This window comes from Emydura macquarii, unplaced genomic scaffold (genome assembly GCF_026122565.2).
Source record: "Emydura macquarii macquarii isolate MOO-44397 ecotype Brisbane River unplaced genomic scaffold, CSIRO-AGI_Emac_v2 contig_3692, whole genome shotgun sequence".
NCBI lineage: Eukaryota > Metazoa > Chordata > Testudines > Chelidae > Emydura > Emydura macquarii.
The window spans coordinates 12,238,468-12,256,891 of NW_027133829.1; the positions used below are offsets into that span (position 1 = coordinate 12,238,468).

The following is an 18,424-nucleotide window of genomic DNA, read 5'->3' on the forward strand; positions in this document are numbered from 1 at the left end:
AAATTCTGCCCCAGTTAAACAATGGGGGGGAACCTCAGAGTTTTACACCCACACCCACCCCCTTCCGGACAGACCTATTGTGCCTCAACTCCTGTTCGGAAGAATTAATCTAACCTGTGGCTCTTCATGTTGATGCCGCCCAGCTAGAGTTCAACTGTGAGCCCAGCACTGTGCACCTCTCTGCCCACCAACCACATCAGGAGTAAACCCAGCTGTGCAGAGACCTCTCTGGGACCCCATGCCTGCCGAGCTGTGCACCCAAGCCACCTTGCCCTCTTACCCCCCCGATCTCACAAGCGAAGCAGGCCTGGACTCGCATCAGTGATCGGTCAGGGACAGGTGGGCGCTGGCGGAAGCCATGCTGGTGATTCAGTACTAAGCCCAGGCCGTGGCATGGTGCTAGGAGGTGCCATCTCTTGAAAGAGCTGGAATCCAAGACAGATACTGACCAAAAGTGGTCAGTCGAGATACAAGACAAAGGATGGATGCCACCACCTGCTCTCTAAGCTCTCTCAGCAAACAGAGGATGCAGCGTGGGCAGCTTTTGGAGAAGACACATCAGCTCCCTGGGGCTGGCGGGGTGCCTGCACTCTCCAGGGTCCCTGGCTGCTTTCTTGCCTGAAGGAGACATAGCTGGTCTCCATGATCACAGGGCCAGGTGCTCCTCATGAGACTTGGCCAACCTGGGGGCAGGGATCAGTCCTGTGGATGTAAATTGGAATTGCTCCTCCAGGGCTCCCGAACTGCGGCCCCTGTGGAGGGATCTCGGGACAGCAGAGCAGCTCTCTTTGGCCCTGACATAGACCCTGGTAGCCAGGCAAACACTCTGGGCAGCTCAGCTGCCAGGCACTAAAATTCCTTCACCGGAGGGTCTGAAATCTCCATCTCAATCACTCTCAACCTGCCCGCTTCCCCAAGGCCCCACACCCCTGCTGCTGTGATCCACCCAATGATCTCCTACCCCTAAACTCCCCACTGGGACCCCCACCACGCCCTGCTGGTGATATCACCTCAACTGCCCCCATCTCCTCCCTCCACTCGGAAAGCCCCAGCCCCTGCCTGTGACCCCCCCATTCCCCGAATGCCGTCTACCCTCACACACCCCCTAGGGCCCAACACTTTCCCCGGTAGCCCTCGTATCTGACCCCCGGCCCTCACCTGGACCCAACCCAGAGCACCATGCCCCCCCCCCCCCAACTGCCTTCTGCCCCCACAGCCACGGAACCTTCCCCCTCCCGTCAAGTGCCAGAAGAGCAGCTGCAGATTCACCACGCTGCCCCTCTGCTGACCGCTTGCTCCAATCAGCCCAGCTGCCTGACCGCACTCTGCCAGCGCAGGTGGGCGCGTGTCATGCCAGGGGGGATTCGTCTGCTTTGGTGAATCCCTCTCTGGTTTTGGCAGGCAGCTCTTTGCACAGGGCAGGGTTGAGACCTGGGGCCTGGGCACCGCTATAGGAACCAGTCATCCACCTTCATTCTATAGGTGGCATAGCTCTTGAAAACCACAACGGCCTGCAGAGACTGTGCGAGCAAAGGGGTCGTTATGGGGCACTCTCCTAACTGCTCTGGTCAGCAGATGGCTGCAGTGCCCTGCTATTTTGTCTACACCTTGCTTTTTCCCCTCTTCCAGGGGCTCTGGGAGTTTTCCAGGAATGACATTTCCCAGGGACAAGCTCGCCTGGGAAGTCACTATCTGGAGGAAGAGGTGGTCAGTCCAAACTGCCAGAGAATAAAAAGCTAAAAGTTCTCAACCCACCAGGGTCTTCCCATATTGCCTGTATGTATCTCCCTTACCAGCAGAGTGCCAGGGTTTGGACCCCACAAACTCAGACTGACCCTGAGCCCACATCACATAGGTGACAATCGAAAGGGGTCGACGCTCATTGGAGGACTTCATTTATATCAGAGCAAACGCATAACAATTAGGGAATGAAGCCCAAGATTACAGGAGACCATCAGGAAGCTGCTTCCCTGGGAGGAGCAGCTCCGGGAGAGGTCTGACATGCTCGCTGCCCATTGCCCTGGACAGTCGCTTTGCTTCAGCTAAAACACCCGGCTTGTCCTTGTGTTGCTAGAAAGCTGGTCTCTTTCACCAGCCAATACAAGAGATCATCTCCCCCGCCTGGTCTCCCTGCAAAGGAAGTTACTGAAAGGGTCAGACTTTTTTTTTTTTTTTTGTAACAAAACCATTCGCTTTGAAGGTGGTTCTCTCTCACCAGTGCCCAGCACCGGGACTGGCCGGCACCGACTGCTCTGGATCTTACAGCTCAGACACTGCTGTATGTATTCTGTATACCGTGGAATCACCAGTGTAACAGCAGCACTGATGCAGCATGAAGGGAGCACACCCGTGTGGCAGGTCAGGTGAGCTGCGGCTGATTACAGGACAAAAATATCCATGGGATTGGGGTTCATGCAAATGAAGCGGAAATCAAAAGGCTTCCTGTGGCCAGAGTGCCAAAGAAAGCAAGAGGAGCTGACCCGAGGCAGCATGTCTTCTGGCTCCGAGCTCAGTTCCACCAAGAGTGAGTCAGGCACTCACCTCTCATGTCCTCAAGAGATGGTAACACCTGCTAGGGGAGCCCAGCCAGGTCCCCACATGCCTGGCCTATGCTGCACTCCCGGCACTGAGGGCAGCAGGTGACACAGCATCACTGCTCAGCAAGTAGCTCCACCTGCTACCCATCCCCTGGGGCAGGGCCCTGGCACCGAGCCTGACCCACAGAGGGTTATTTCTCAGGAGGGAATTCTAGCACAAGCGTCAGTGACTGGTAAGACATGCAGCAACCGCCACGTGTCCTGTGAATGCTCCATGCTGGGGGCTAATGAGGTGATTGGGTGTGTGGGAGATGGGCAGTTGTTCCCTGTCGTTAGTGAGCTAAGCAGAGAGCGACTACCCTGCCCACTGCAACAGGAAACCGAGCACAAAACCATGCCCACGCCAAGCTGCCCTAAGGCCAGCCCCACAGACCGCAGGACAACACTACTTGTAGAGCAGGCTGGAGATTTCTTCCCCTTTCCAGACCACTGTGCCCCTTTCAGGGGTCAGACTTGTCTTGCGTACCCCACGTTTCACCTCACATAAAACAACTTGCTTACGGACTCAGACATAAAAATACGGCAGTGTCACAGCACACCATTACTGAAAAATGGCCGACTGTCTCAGCTTTACCATGTAATTATCAAATAAATCAGCTGGAATAGAAATACTGTGCTCACATGTCAGTGTATGGTGCATAGCACAGTATAAACAAGTCATTGTCCGTATGCAATTTTAGGTGGTACTGACTTCGCTAGTGCTTTTTATGTAGCCTGTTGTAAAACGAGGCAGCTATCTAGCGGAGCTGATATCCGCCTTGCAAGACCTCTGCGTGCCCCTGGTTGAGAACCTCTGCTATTGCACCACCTTCCTGCAGCCTGCACAGGAACAAAGGGCATGGCCAGGGTAGAGCGTCCCCACACCCCTGCTGCTGGAATAGTCCCTTGGAGTCATTGGTAGCTGCTACACATGAGATTAGAACATCCTCCAGGCTCCTCTCACTTCCTTGAGGGAGCCAGGCTAACGCACGAGCAGCCCAGAATCAGGAACCATAAAAGCAGCTTAGAGACAAGCGTTCACAGACACTGGTTTTGAACGGTTCCCTGCATTCCTTGGCTGCATGGGGGGATCTGGGCCAATACATGGCTACATTCACAGAGAAGAAGGGTCTGCGTTAGCCACAGGACATTTGCGAGGGGATTGCTTTAACTTTTCAGTGCAACAACATGAATTTTAAAGAAAACTGTATTGCGTATTAGTTAGAAATGAATGACCCTGTTTATGGAAATGAGCAAGACGGGGCAGGGGAAAGTGAAACTCCCTTCAGGGATCAAACTCGTGTGTGACTAGTCACCAGACAAACATGCCAGTACATGGCAAGTTGTAAAACCTACAATATCTATTTTTAAAAATCTCATTGCAGTTAAAAATGTTTAAACAATCTCTCTAATCTGTCTGCCCAGGGTTTTATAACGTACTCCGTGCCTGTACTAGCTACACACGGATATAAAATGAGGATCACAAGTAGTTTATGCTGGCCACCAGTGTGTGGCAAGTGTTACGTGGGTGGATTTATTTTTTCGTTTGTGTGTGTTGTTGTGTGCTTATTTATTTGAGTCACCGAGCAGAAGATGAGGTTCTGTATATAACAGGCAAAAAAGTAAAATTTTCTAAGAGAAAATTAGGATATACACTAGAATCGGTCAAATACATCCCCATAAAATGCTGCCGTCTCACTCATCAACCAGTAAATAAATAACAAACCAGGATCTAACTTGTCTGATTGCACCATTCCTTCTGGTCACACAGCAATTTCCGCTGATATTTGTAATAAGACAGTTTCTAATTGAAGAAAAGAGAGATAAGAACTAGGAGGAGTCCATACTTCCTTGAGTAATGCCCTGTCTGTAAACACCACCATTCCCACCGCCCATTAGACAGATGGTGAGTGTTGGTGTCATGAAAAGAAGTGAAACAAAATTTGCTAATGAACAAAATTGCTTCGGACATTTCACACAGAACAACGAACGAAGTCAAAACTATATTATGGGGGTCGTTTCTGCGCTGGCCCTGGCACATGGTCTCCAAGGGACTTAATGGGTCTTTCCCATTGTTAATTTCTAAGGCCCACATCACATCCTCAGGAACCATGTGGGGGAGAATCTGCACACACCCCTCCCTCCGTCTGCAGCACTGCTCCCTCTTCCCTCAGGCCATGTGTGCAGCCAGGCTTCCTGTGAACTGGAAAGGAGAAGGGTGTCTCAAAGTTAATGCCTAGGCCCAGAGCCTCCCCACAGCTCCTGCCTGCCGCAGACCCCAGAGAGCCAGGAAGACCTCGGGAGATCCACATTTGCTGGGAGCTGACCATCCTGCTGCATTGGCAGTGGAGCAAACCCCGCAGAAGAATTCACCAGAATCTCTGCAAGCAGAGCAATGGCCTTTTCCAACTTAACTATTCGTACTGGCTTGGTGCTCCTGGCAACAGAAGTCTCCTGTTTATCTCCAGAAGGCCCGAGACAGCCTGGGACTGAAGACTGGGGGGATGGAAGGCATGGAACAGCCTCTGCCAGTCTGCCCCTGCTTTCTGTTACCCCTTTCTGTCCCCAAACCTGCCCAGCCCCCTACACCTGCTCCCCTTTTGTCCCACACCCTGTCACCCCTCCTGCAACAGTCTGCTTCCCTCCTGTCTCTGGGCCTGCTGCCTGCCCCTGCCCTGCCTCACCAGTATGACCCCTCCTGCCCCTGCAGTGAGACAGCCAGCAGCTCCTTCCTCCCTGGGCCCAGCAGGGCAAGCATTAAGACTAGACCGGTCCCCGGCCACCGGTGCAGGCACTACTGCAGCCCCCAGGACCAGGAGGAGTCAGTGCAGAAGAATCCCTGATCTGCCCCTACAGATACCAGCCAGTGTGCCAGCAGGGCTGGGACCAGCTCCAGGGCTCTGGGACTACACTGTGCACTTGTGGGTTTCCAGGCTGTTGGGTTTAGCCTGTTGTATAAAGCATTAAAGCTTGGAGCCATTCTGCCCAAGAGACACTCCCTCCCGCCCTGTGTGAGACCTCTGCAGTGACAACCAGCAGAGGCAGTCTAGCTAGCCCTCACCCCCCAGTTCAAACAGGGAGGGTGTTCTCGCCACAGCGTTTCCCTAATGGCGAAACTATCTCCTCCCCAAGGGGCTGACTTGTCGGTGATTTTATCACAAATCTTGCAAAATGTGGTGCTTTTCTTAAAGCCCCAGCTTCTGGAGTCAAGAGATGGCAAGAGAACCTCAACTTGCATTTTAAAAATAAGTGTCTAGCCTTCAAGATTGTGGAGAACGTGAAGTGAGTGCTCCCTACGGCAAATAAAGAGACCACACAGCTTATTACTTTTTAAAAGTCTCATGATTTTGGGGGGCCATGCTCATGAGCATTAAAGGCTTTGGGTTAACAACCCTGCCTTTCAGAACCAACAATTCAGGACACACACTTTCTGCTGCAGAAGATTTTATGTGAATAATCCAACTTGCCTATTTTCAAATGATCTGCATAAATTTCATCTTTAAAAAAAATCACATGCAAATTTAGTGCTGGTGAAAGACATTGGTTAGAAAATTCCAGACTTAAGATTGACTAAGATTTAGTCCACCCCCATGTGGGTATGCATTGCCATACAGTCTTTAATTCCACGTCCAATCACGTACTATTTTTTCCCTGTATGGATCAGCAGCAGGATTTGAACTTAAAACCTTCAGCACTGATTCTTCTGTCTTAGTTTCAAGAGTAACTGGTACTGGAATGAGGCTGTTATCCCCTATAAGGAAGAGCCACAGAGGGGTTGAGATACACTTTGCAAGTGTATTACTCAGCTATTTGCTAGGCAGTAGGAGAATGTTGGGTATCGGGATTCTTGGGTTCCACTCCTGGCTCTGAGAAAGGAATGTGGTCTAGAAGTTAGAGCAGAAGCTACAAATGGAATAGCCAAACACACAGACTTGGCACATTCTTTCTGAAAGATTGCAGAGGAGTTGTGAAGTGCACAGAAATAGTCATCGCACTTAGTGGGAGAGATGGAGCTAGCTAGAGCCTACAGCTCAGTGCATCTTCCTTTAGGCTAACAGGTGTTCTGTGTGGTCCCTTCCTCACCACTGAAAAGCAGGATTTGGACTGTGCCAAAGCTCTGTATGGCAGGACAATCTCCTGCATTTAGAGACTGTTCTCCAAAACTCAGGACAGCTGGCAACCCTACGCCAGAGCCCAGATTTGTTACCTTTCCAGACATGCTGGCGGAGGCACTTATCTTTGCTCAGATGTTGGAGGAGGCGCTGTGCCGAGATGTAAGAGGTCATCAGAGCTGTGACAGGGAGAAGCTGCCTGAAGTTCCAACAGCAGCTCACTGTATATATTGCACTGGGTTGGGTTGTGTGTGTGTGGTTCAAAGACTGAGAAACCCCCTGGACTACTTGTGAAGTACAGGTAACCAGACCTGACCCTTAAGTGAGAAGGGCAGAAAATGTCACTTCTAACCCCAAAACACAGACCAGACCAAACCCCTTGGGACAGGAACTATTGGACTCTGTTTCAGCTGAGTATCAAAGGGCCTCATTCACACTATAAAAGCATCATAGCCTGGAAAAAATACCATCCACTACAAACATTTCCGGGTTAGATGCTGTCCTCACGTAACACACAAATCACAGAGGAGACCTGAACTCAAGTCATCTTTAAATCTTCCTGGGGCTGTCTGCTCCTACAGCTCCTTTTCGTGGGGTGTGTGGGTATCATTTCCTGGAACGCTGGCACTTCAAAGGGGCCAACCTGGCTCTATGACACAGCATCATGTTTGCATCTGGTGTTATGCGCCTGCTATGGGATGCACTTGGGAACTCATTAATTCACACGTGCAAATGAATTTGCCACTCTGTCCTAGTCTCTAGGGTATGTGATTTTGCAATGTACAGGCACCTCACAACTTGTTGCAATTAGCACTTGCTACTCAGGAGAGGTCCAAGGCTGAAACAGCTGGTGTTGTTTCTGGTTAAGATTCAGATGCACTGGCAGGTATCTTAAGGGAAAGCCTGCAAAGTGCTCGCTGCTGAATATCTGAACAAGCCAGTGCAATTCGCTCCTCAGTTTATGGGCAAATTTCACACACAAATATTTCATTTACTCTCTCCCTCTCTACGCTTTCATACCCTACCCATCTTCATGGTACAGGAGCACCTGTATCTCAATATTTCCCTTTGCATAGCATTCAGATTGTGAGACAAACTGACAACAAATGCCAGACACTTCAAATGAGGCTGAAATTCCAATCTCTAGTGGGTCTCCTACCCAAGCATTGGATGCTGTGAGGGCGGGACCAGGAGGAATTGTGCTGAAGTCTTCAACTCTTTTCACATTGCTCAGTCTCCAGTCATTAGCTGGTAATAACTGGGTTACCCAGGGGTTGGTAATGAGATCTGAAGATGAAGGGATTTTTGTGTTACTGGTTAAAGCTGGTCAGGGAACAAGGGAAGCAAAAACTTTCTAAAAACCTGTTTGTGTTTTGGTTGAAATGTTGTTTTCATCTACATTTTCCAACCAGCTCAATGACTGGTTGAAATCTAACCCCCGGTCAATAATCAGAAGTCGTCCCATCTGACAGCTACTTGGGAGTCTGAAATAAGCTGATCTCAGTTCCCGGCAAACCGGCATCCGTATCCCAAGATTCATCACTACATTTGGCAGCAGAGGTGCCGAAGACGGGATGAGCATCAGGCCTAAACTTGCCTCTCACGCCTACAGGTGAGTCCTTCTAGCACAAGGCAGAACCGTGCTGGTGTGATGGGGCAATGGGAGACGGTTCCAAGGGCTCCTGTTTGATGTAGAGAGGGCTCCAGGCACCAAGCCTGTCAATTCAGGGTGTTTCAGGGGCACAAAAGCCAATTTTTAAAAATTAACTGAGCGACAGCATGGCAGTTAGCTGGCCTGGATCCACCCCAGGGTATCAGGAGGGGAGAGGGGGCAGGTGAGAACTCCTTTCTGTTAATCACCTCCTTCCCCGCCCAGGCGCCTTTCCTTTCCTGGTTTATAAATAAGAGCTGATTAGTCCACCATAAAATGTAAGGGGCTGTACTTTTTAAGGGCTGTTTTTCAGTTACATTAGCCCCAACAGACAGTCCCGGACCCGTTAACTCAGAAACAGTGCAATAGATTTTCTCAGATTTAAAAAAAGACAGTGTCCCAGGCAGAGAGACCACAGCCATGTTTCAGCACAAAGCAAACTCTCCGAGTGCAGCCAGGAATCCCTGAAGCGCACCCCTCAAAGGTAGCGATAGGAAGAGGTGGCTGTTCTCGGTACTTCATTGATTCCTAACAGGAACAGTCCGAAGCAGAGTCACAACAGCAGCAGCAGAGACTGATGAAGGGATGCACAGTGCGGATTTATTTGCAGTGCTAACACTGAGACACACATTGAAGGCAAAGTGAAACCAGAGTACACAACGTATTGTTCAGCTACAATGCTGCTCAGACAGACTCCTCAGCAGTGATGCTTCTGTGACAAAGTGGGAATTTCCTGTAATATTTTGATGTCTCAGTGTCCCCCTGCGTTTTGAATCGCTAGCAAGTAGGAGGAAAAGAATTAGGTTTGCTCTCAGGGCAGGCTAAGGCCTTGTCTACACTAGCACTTATGCTGGCAAAACTCTTGTTGTTCAGGGATATGAAGAAAACTGCCTCTGAGCAACGTAAGTTTTGCAGGCATATGCGCTTGTGTGGACAGCACTATGTTGGCAGGAGACGCTTTCCCGCTGACATAGCTACTGCTGCTCGTTTAGGTGTTTTTTTATGTCGGCAGGAGAGCGCTCTCCTGTCAACATAACACCACTAGACAAACGCTCTTACAGAGGCACAGCTGTACCGAGATAGCTGTGCCACTGTACGTTTTAAGTGTAGACTAACCCTGCGAGACATAGGTCCCTGTGTCACCCTCCCTGGCTGGGTGGAATGAAGTCATTAAGGAACTGGCTGAAACAGCCTCAGATCAGCAAGGGGTTGCCAGAGACAATACAAGCGCCAATGACTCATGGATTGACACTTTCAGAGCTGAGCAGAGACCCTAGCTCAAGAACAAAGGACTGGAAGGAGTGAGGTGGGAGCTAGTGGAATTCTTCACATCAGTCTTCACAGCTGAGGATGAGAGAGAGATTCCCAAACCGGAGCCATTCTTTGTAGGTGACAAATCTGAGGAACTGCCCCAGATTGCGGAAGTTTGGAAACAAACTGATACATTAAACAGTAATAAGTCAGCAGGACCAGATGGTTTCACCCAAGAGTTCTGAAGGAACTCAAGTGTGAAACTGCAGGACTACCAACTGTGGTATGTAACCTATCACTTAAATCAGCTTCTGTACCAGATGATTGGAAGATAGCTAATGTGATGCCAAATTTTTTTTAAAAGCTCCAGAGGCGATTTCGGCACTTACAAGCCAGTAAGCCTAATTTTAGTACCAGGCAAATTGGTTGAAACTATAGTAAAGAATAGAATTATCTGACACAGAGATGAATATAATTTATTGGGAAAGAGTCAACATGGCTTTTGTAAAGGGAAATCATGCCTCACCAATCTACTAGAATGATTTGAGGGAGTCAACAAGCATGTGGACAAGGGTGAGCCAGTGGATATAGTGTACTTAGATTTACAAAATGCCTTTGACAAGGTCTTTCACCAACCACACTTAAAAGGGAAGGTCCTCTCCTGGATCAGTAACTGGTTAAAAGATAGGAAACTCAGTGTAGGAAATAAACGGTCAGTTTTCAGAACGAAGAGAGGTAAATAGTGGTGTCCTCCAGGGGTCTGTACTGGGACCAGCGCTGTTCAACATATTCATAACTGATCTGGGGTAAAGGGGTAAACAGTGAGTTGACAAAATTTGCAGATGATACAAAACTGCTCAAGATAGTTAAGTCCAAAGCAGACTGCGAAGAGTTACAAAGGGATCTCACAAAACTGGGTGACTGAGCCACAAAAAGGCAGATGAAATTCAATGTTGATAAATACAAAATAATGCACATTGGAAAACATCATCCCAAGTATACATACAAAATGAAGGGATCTAGAGTGGCTGTTACTGCTCAAGAAAGAGATCTCGGAGTCATTGTGAATAGTTCTGGGAGAACATCCACTCAGTGTGCAGAGGCAGCAGCCAAAAAAACTAACAGCACGTTGGGAATTATTAGGAAAGGGATAGATAATAAGACTGAACATATCACATTTCCTTCATATAAATCCACGGCACGCCCACATCTTGAATATTGTATGCGGATCGGGACACCTCATCTCAAAAGGACAGAAAAGGGCAACAAAAATAACGAGGGGGATGGAACAGCTGCCATACGAGGAGAGATTAATAAGACGGGGACTTTTCAGCTTAGAAAAGAGATGATTAAGGGGGATGTGACAGAGGTCTATAAAATCCTGACTGGTTGGAGAAAGCAAGGAAGGATGTGCTATTTACTGCTCATAACACAAGAACCTGGGGTCACCCAATGAACTGAACAGGCAGCAGATTTAAAATGAACAAAAGGCAGTATTTCTTCACACAACGCACAGTCTCCCTGTGGAACTCTTTGCCAGAGGATGCTGTGAAGGCCACGACTATAACGGGGTTCAGAAATGAACTAGGTAGGTTCCTGGAGGCTAGGTCCATCAATGGCTGTTAGTCAGGATGGGCAGGGATGCAAAACCGTGCTCTGAAGTGTCCCTCGCCTGTGTTTGCCAGAAGCTGGGGATGGGCGACAGGATGGATCATCTGACGATTGCCTGTTCTGTTCATCTCCTCTGAAGCACCTGGCATTGGCCACTGTGGGAAGACAGGATCCTGGGCTAGATGGACCATTGGTCTGACCCAGTACAGCCATTCTTATGTGAAGTGTGAGCTCTGGAAGAAGCCTGGGAGCTCTCTCACCTGGGAGCTGATTAAGGAAGGAAGTCAGAGGGAGAGAGGGAAAGCCTAAAAGTGGAGTTCTCTCCAGCTTGGCTGGGCTCTGAGCTAACCAGAATGGAGTATGCTGTAACCGTCAGCTCTCTCTGCTCCCTAAGGACTTCCTGTGCTGTGTTCCAACTAACTGAGAAACCCAGATGGTTTGAAGATGCTGCCTGAGTGGCCCAGTAAATGAAGGGTAAGATGCATTAGGTCCTGGAGAGCGTACAAGTCTCTGCCAGGGTTTGTCTCAGTGGGACTTGCTGAACCGTGTGTGCTACAGGAGTGCTACAGGCCCAGGGGCTACCCTGAAGGAAGCGTGAGACCCTTTGCAGTCTGAGATATCACAGGGGCTCCTCCAAGAGTCTGTCCCAAAGCTGGGGACGTAGCTGGATCTGTGACAGCTTCCCATACATAATGCTGCAGGGCTCCACTCAGCAACACGTCCCTTACTGACTGGAGTGGCCACACCAGTCTATGCAATCTGCTTGTCCCTAAGCACACAGGAAGGGTGTCTAGAAGCAAGTCCCACAGGTGACCACTTCCCAGGCAAGGGAGAAAAGAAATATACAAGGACTGAAGTCTACAGTCCCTGATCTGGACACCCTGCTTCTTCTACCTAAGCCCCACTCTACCCATCAACGAGGGGCCAGTTCCATTTTGGGGATGGGGGGTGAGCAGGGCTATTCTAGTTTCGGGAGGGGGCCTCGGTCATATTCAGTTCCTTCCCTTGACAGTTTTACTACCACCTGTGCTGGTGTCAGACACTGTGCTGTTACATTACCTTGGTTATTACAGTCTGGTTTTTAAATGGGATGCACCTACTGCAAAGCTGAAGGGCAGTTAAACAAACAAAACTATTTTCATTTCAGCACATAACTGGTAGTAATAAACTAGTAAAGCTATGGCTTTAATTACCTGTAGCCATGGTATTCAATTGCATTTTCTGGTGGGCCGGACAAGACAAAGCCCAAATCTTGGTGGCCCAAAGGGCTCTGCAGCTGTTTGTCCTTTACGGAGCACACCAGCAGCCTGGACCGGCAACCTTTAATGGGGGGTGCCAGACCCATCGTTCTGAATCTTAAAATAAAGGATGAAATGTGCTGGCAGACAACATTCCAGTGAAATCATTACACAAACACACCGCGGGGCTATTAAACCAGTGCATTGTTCATATTAAATCTTAACTATGAAATTAACATTAGAAATTAAACTCACAAGAAACGAACAGGCATAGGATTTCTCTTTCTTAATGCCTGAAATGGTGACACTCACTAGCCCTATCTTATCTTCCTTAGAAAAGCACTGTGCCGCATTCAATCACACCCACTAATGGGAGCACATCAACTACTGACCCCCTTATGTTGAACAAACATCTGATGAAGTGACTGATTGAAAGTGTAGGACCAGAAGTGCAAATGTATCAACACAGTCTAGCGCCAATGGGTTGAAATGTAAACAAAAGGTTTCCAAATTAAATAAATGGCATGGTGGTAAACAGAGTGCAAACGACCTGCCTCTGCCCTGCCCTGCCCCCATCAAGTCTGCCCCACCGCAGCTGCTCAGCTCTATCAGTTCTGCCCCCAGCCCTCCATCTGCCCCCAGGCTCACCTCTGCTCTGGCTGGGTTCCTTCCAGGCCAGGGGGTCTCCTGCAGCAGGGCTCCCCAGGCAGGGATGCAGCTCCTGGGGCTCCTCACTCTCTCCCCCTCCCCAGGCTGGGTGTTACAGGGGAGGCTGGGGGAGCTGCAGGGCTTTCTGCTCCCCTCCCTGGGAGAACAGGCAGAGTGTCCGCCCCCCCGCCCTGCTTCCTGAGCAGCGCTGATTGGCTGCTCCTCTCAGATGGCCTGGTGGAGCAGCTGGCCCAAGCCAATTGAAGAGCCAGGCACCAATCTGCATGTTTTGGGGGCTCCTCAGAATCCAAGACCCCAAAGCCTCTGCATTAATCTAGCCCCTCCCCCGCCCCCTTGGGACCTTTCCATCTCCTCCCCCCCGCCCCCCATCTCCCTTGCTGCCCTGGCTACCAGAAACAACCAGCCCCCACCCTCAGCTCATTCAAGTTACTCCTGAAACCAGCACTGGCTACAAACCGGGGGGTGTCTGCCGAACCCCGCAAGGCACTGGCATGCCAGACTGAGAGTGTGTGTGTGTGGATGGGTGGGTGTGTGCGTGGGGGGGGGGGTGTTAGTCTCCAGGGCCCTGCTCTGCCTGCCGCTCCCCCTGCCCCAGGAATGTTATTTCCTCCCCTCACTGTCCTGCAGGCTCCTCGGGGCGAGAGCCCACCTCGTTTCCTGTGAACTGCCGGGAATGCCGGCCCATGGGACAAAGCACAGGGCAGACACAGAGAAGGGCAAAAAGCGCCTAGATCTCTGCCCAGTCCCCCTGTGGGAAAACTACCAACTCCAGGGCAGGGCCTCATTAGTTATCCTTTATACCAGGGCAGCGCTAGAGGCCCCAGGCAGGAGGGGCCATCACGGTGCTCAGCGCTGCACAGACACAGTGTAGAAGGACAGCGGAGCTCCGCATGGAAATCAGGGCAGCATTAATGGAACCTATGTCCAAGGGCAAGAACCACCCTAGACATCTCGTCCCATTTATACTCAGACCCCCTGTGCCAGACACTCTCCCCATTTCCTCGTGGATCTTGGTGTGGCGGGTTCAGCCAGGATCCAAGAATCCAAGGCCCTGAAATGCCCCTCTGGGGATGTGACTGAAACACGGTTCGATTGGTTCCAGGTACGTCCGCGTGTCCCCTTTGCAAAAGAAAGGGAAGCGCAGCAGCTGAGCCAGCGCTCGCCACAGCACCAAGAACGCCAGGCGGCCAGCCTGCCACGCCTCAGCTGCAGGTGACACCTGGCTCAGCTCCCGGCACAGCTCCCGGCACCAGGGGCTTAGAGGTGGCCTTAGCTGCTGTAGCATCACAACTCCCTCTTCCCTGAAACCTTGCTCCTGTTAACTCGTCCGCTCCAGCCTTTTCGCTTCACCCCGGCCCAGACCCAAGAATCCATTTGAAACACGCACACACGCGCACACAGAGAGAAAAGGGAAAACACAGATCGCTTGGGGAAAAAGAGGTGACTACCATGCTGCTTGCCAGCACCCACGCTGCTGCCTCGCAGGCACCCCCCCCCCCCCCCATTGCTGATTTCGACTGTGAGCCCTTCAGAGCACAGGAAATCTCTTGTTACGTGTTTGTTCAGGGCCTAGCACCAAGGGGCCCTGATTCTGAGTGGAGCCTTTAAGTGCTACTGCAATGCAAACCATCCCTGCAGCCTCGCGAAGAGCTTGGTAGCAATGCTCCGGAAAGAGAACATGGCTACTAGGCCTGAGGTGGGGCAGAGCTTCGCAGTAGCACCAGGATTTCATTTCAGAGACGCTCTCCGTGCAATCTCCGCACGGAAAGATCCTCTCCGATAAACGACAGTTACTAGCTCCTGGTCATGCCGCCTGCACCGAGATCTGAGGAACAAATCAGAAGTTTTGCTTCTCGGCAGGAAATCCCCCGTAACGCACCTTTCTGATTTACACTGCGCTCTGATGCACACCACATGTGTCCCCCCTCCCCTCACCCCATTCTGGCTGGTTCTGTTCCACATTTAAGTGATGAAAAGTTAAGACCTGTGGTTACAACTTCTATGAGAAACTTCATTTTGAAGGGCTGCTACATTTCAACTTTATTGCCATGAGGAGAACTGAAGAAACAAAAGCCTTCAGTCATCCCGTCCCTAGTGAAGACATTTCAGAAGTGTAAGTTCTCTGCGGTAGTTGTTGAAATCTTGACCTTTGGGCTGAGGCAGCAGCATTCATTTCTACAAACGTTTTGTATGCAGCATCCACCGCTTAGGCTGCATAGCTCCTTCTCCTATGGATGTTAGACCACAGCTGGCTTGGTCAGCATTTTCTCTCCACAGACTGAGTTTAAGACAAACTCTTCCCTGGAAATGTGTTCAGGAAGCACAAAATTGGGCCTGCTTTCTCCAGCTGAACACCGAGATGAACGAAATACCGGAACGACCCACAGGCCTGCGTGTAGCAGGATACAAGCTTGTTGATCTGCGGGCAGATCAGATCAGGCATAAAGAGACTGAGAGAAAAAACTGGCAAATGTATCTGCTTTTTCCATTCAGTGCGCCACTGTCTGACTAGCTCCCCGCAAATTATTCTCTTTTCTACCCATCTGCCACTGGGCTCTGTCTGCCTAAATTAATTGGATTCCTAAATAATTACTTGTGGAAAATCTCCAGTTAGTGGCTCTTTTAAGGCAGAGCTAGAAAAGGTGTATTTTAAAAAACAGGCAAAAATATTGTTACTTTTCTTTCCAATTTGTGTTCATTGTATTCCACTTTCTTATTTCAATAATGCAGACTAGAGCTTTGCCATTGACAGTTTCCTGAAGTTGCTTCGCCTGAATTAATGCTGTCCAAAGGGCAAAGGGGAAGGAAAATGCTTATAAAAATATTTCAGTGGAGAAAAAAATTCTAGAGAAAAAGCCAGAACCACTACCCAAAGGAAAGTGATGAAATTAATAATTTTTAAATTGTCCGAGATACTGAAATGCTTTTTATAATCTGTCTTTGAGGAGGAAAAGTAAATCAAATAGATTTGGACAGTTGAAAAATGTTCAAAACCTTTTTAAAAAGCTATTATTAATAAAACTCAACCCTGCCACTCTTGCTGGAGTGAGTGAGTGATTCATGGGCTGCAAAATCTGTCCCAAAACGCAGATAAGAAGATTGAATCTCTGCAACATACAGGCAACATGTGGAATTGGATAACATCCCAAAGCACTGTTAATTATTTATGAAAAATCGGAGGAAACTGAGGAGGAACCAAAGGGTTTGCGGCAAACATAGTATCTTTTTAAAAAAGGAAACAAAAGTAACCGTAGCAATTATCTTTCCGTGCTAGCTTCACACCGGTTAAATCAGGGAAATGTGGTGGGCTGGGGGCAATACTCAAAAATCTGAAGAATAACCGAACCAGAGGCAGTAGCAGCCTGCACTTACAGGAGACAAATCATGTCAGACCAGTGCGGTTGCTTTTTAGTGCTGTCTTACACAGTCAGTGGATGAAAGGAATGAAGCAAATGTAATAAATGTAATACCTTAATTTTAACAAAGCTTGTGATGCAGTGTACCACATCCTTCTCTGGCATCACTCTGCTAGAAACACTGGAGATAAACCAGGGACAAATCTGGTCCGATGGCTTAAAACAAATCTCACAAACAGAACTAAATTCAAATAGGTTGGAGCCCTCTCAAGCCGACTGAGAAATGCAACCCTAAACAAAAGGAAACAATAAACAGCAACGGATGGCGCTGGCGAAGGTGCCTAGCAGTGTTAAGTCTGGTCCTATTTAACATTTTCATTAATTGTCTGGAAGTGGAGTAAACAGCACATTCATTGCGCTGGCGCCGTGTGAACGCCAGTGCGGGCAGAGAAGCCGTGCAGAGAAGCCAGAAATGTTCGCAATTTGGGAAGGAAATGGCAGAGCTGGGTGAAAAATGGAGGCCGGGAGAATCAGCAAAACATCTAACTGGGATATGTTTTCTGCTTTCTTTGGTAAAAAAACAAACGGTGTGCATGTTTTCAGCTGGTTCCATGGCTGGTAAACTAGAAACGAAGGGAGAAAAGACGCCCTAGAGGGACAGATTTGCCCCATTCTTCGTGGCAGTTTTTGACCAGCTTTCTGGAAAGGGCCCAGGAGACCCGGCCTGGCCAGGGGCAGCTTCCCAGGGCACCGAGCAGCGGGCAGGGCAGGGCAGGCTCGGAAGCAGCGGCGTGGAAAGGCCTGTGGCGGGCGGCAGCAAAGCCCCGGGTCGTTGCGGTTTGCTCCGCCAGGCGCAAAGGCCAAGGCGCGGCGGGCGCCGGGGTACCCCTGGCTAGCTGCGTGTGAACCTGATGAAACCAGCGCGGGACCCCGCAGCCGGCACCGCGGTGCTGGAGTGAGGCCAGGCCTGCCCGGGCTGCAGGGAGCCGGGTGAAGAGCGAGGGCGAGGACTCGGGGGCTGCGGAGGGACGAACAGGGCTAAATCTGCCTCTCTCGGCGTAGGACTGGCCGGGGCAACCGCACCCTCCGGCCGCTCCCCGGGCAACCAGCAGGGCCAGAGCCGGGACCCTTCCCAGCCTGGGGATGAGCCCCGCGGGCTGGCAGGGCCGGAGCCCCGCGGAGCGAGGCGGGCACAGCCGGACGGATCCTGCCCTGCGGGGCCGGGGCGGGCACAGCCACAGCCCCCGCGCCTGCTGCTGCGGCCGGGCCAGCGAGCCGGGCAGCGCGCTACCTCCAGCCCCGGCGCCCCGGCCCCCGACGGGCACAGGGGGCTCCGAGCCGGGCGCACGAGCACGGAAGCGCTGGGCTCGGAGAGAAGCAGGAATGGCGGGACTGAGTCCCCCGGCCCGGGTGAGCAGGAGCGGAGGGTGCAGGAGAAGGGAGGGAGCCCAAGGCAGGGTCCCCCCGCAGGCCGAGGGTCCCCCACGTTACTCGGCCTGCGTCCAGCGGAGCTCTGACGGGGAAGGTGTGTGCATCCCGCGGTCCAGAGACTATCACCCGAGCCCCCTGTCCTACGCACACCCCGGCACCACAACCCCACACCCAGCACTCCCCGAGAACCACACACACACCTGACCGCGGCACCACAACCCCACACCCAGCACATCCCGAGAACCACACACACACACCTGACCGCGGCACCACAACCCCACACCCAGCACACCCCGAGAACCACACACACACACACCTGGCCTCCCCCCACCCGTCACAGCAGAAATAACAAAAGCCAAAGCACCGACCTGCCCCACACCAGGGGCCGGTCTCCTCCCCCGCCAGCTCTTCGGGCGTACCGTGCCGGTCCCTCCCTGGACTCACCCGGGAGTCAGCGGACAGCAGCTGGCCGTTCCCGCAGGGACCAGTCCGTGACTGCCCCGCACCAAGGGCCGGGGCCCAGGCCCGG

General features: G+C 51.0%; 1 protein-coding gene across 1 annotated transcript in view; it reads right to left on the reverse strand.

Annotated features, from left to right (window-relative positions):
- The window catches only part of HPSE2 (heparanase 2 (inactive)), a 245,150-nt gene that overhangs the window by 224,453 nt on the left and 2,273 nt on the right, over positions 1 to 18,424 (reverse strand). The window lies entirely within an intron of this gene.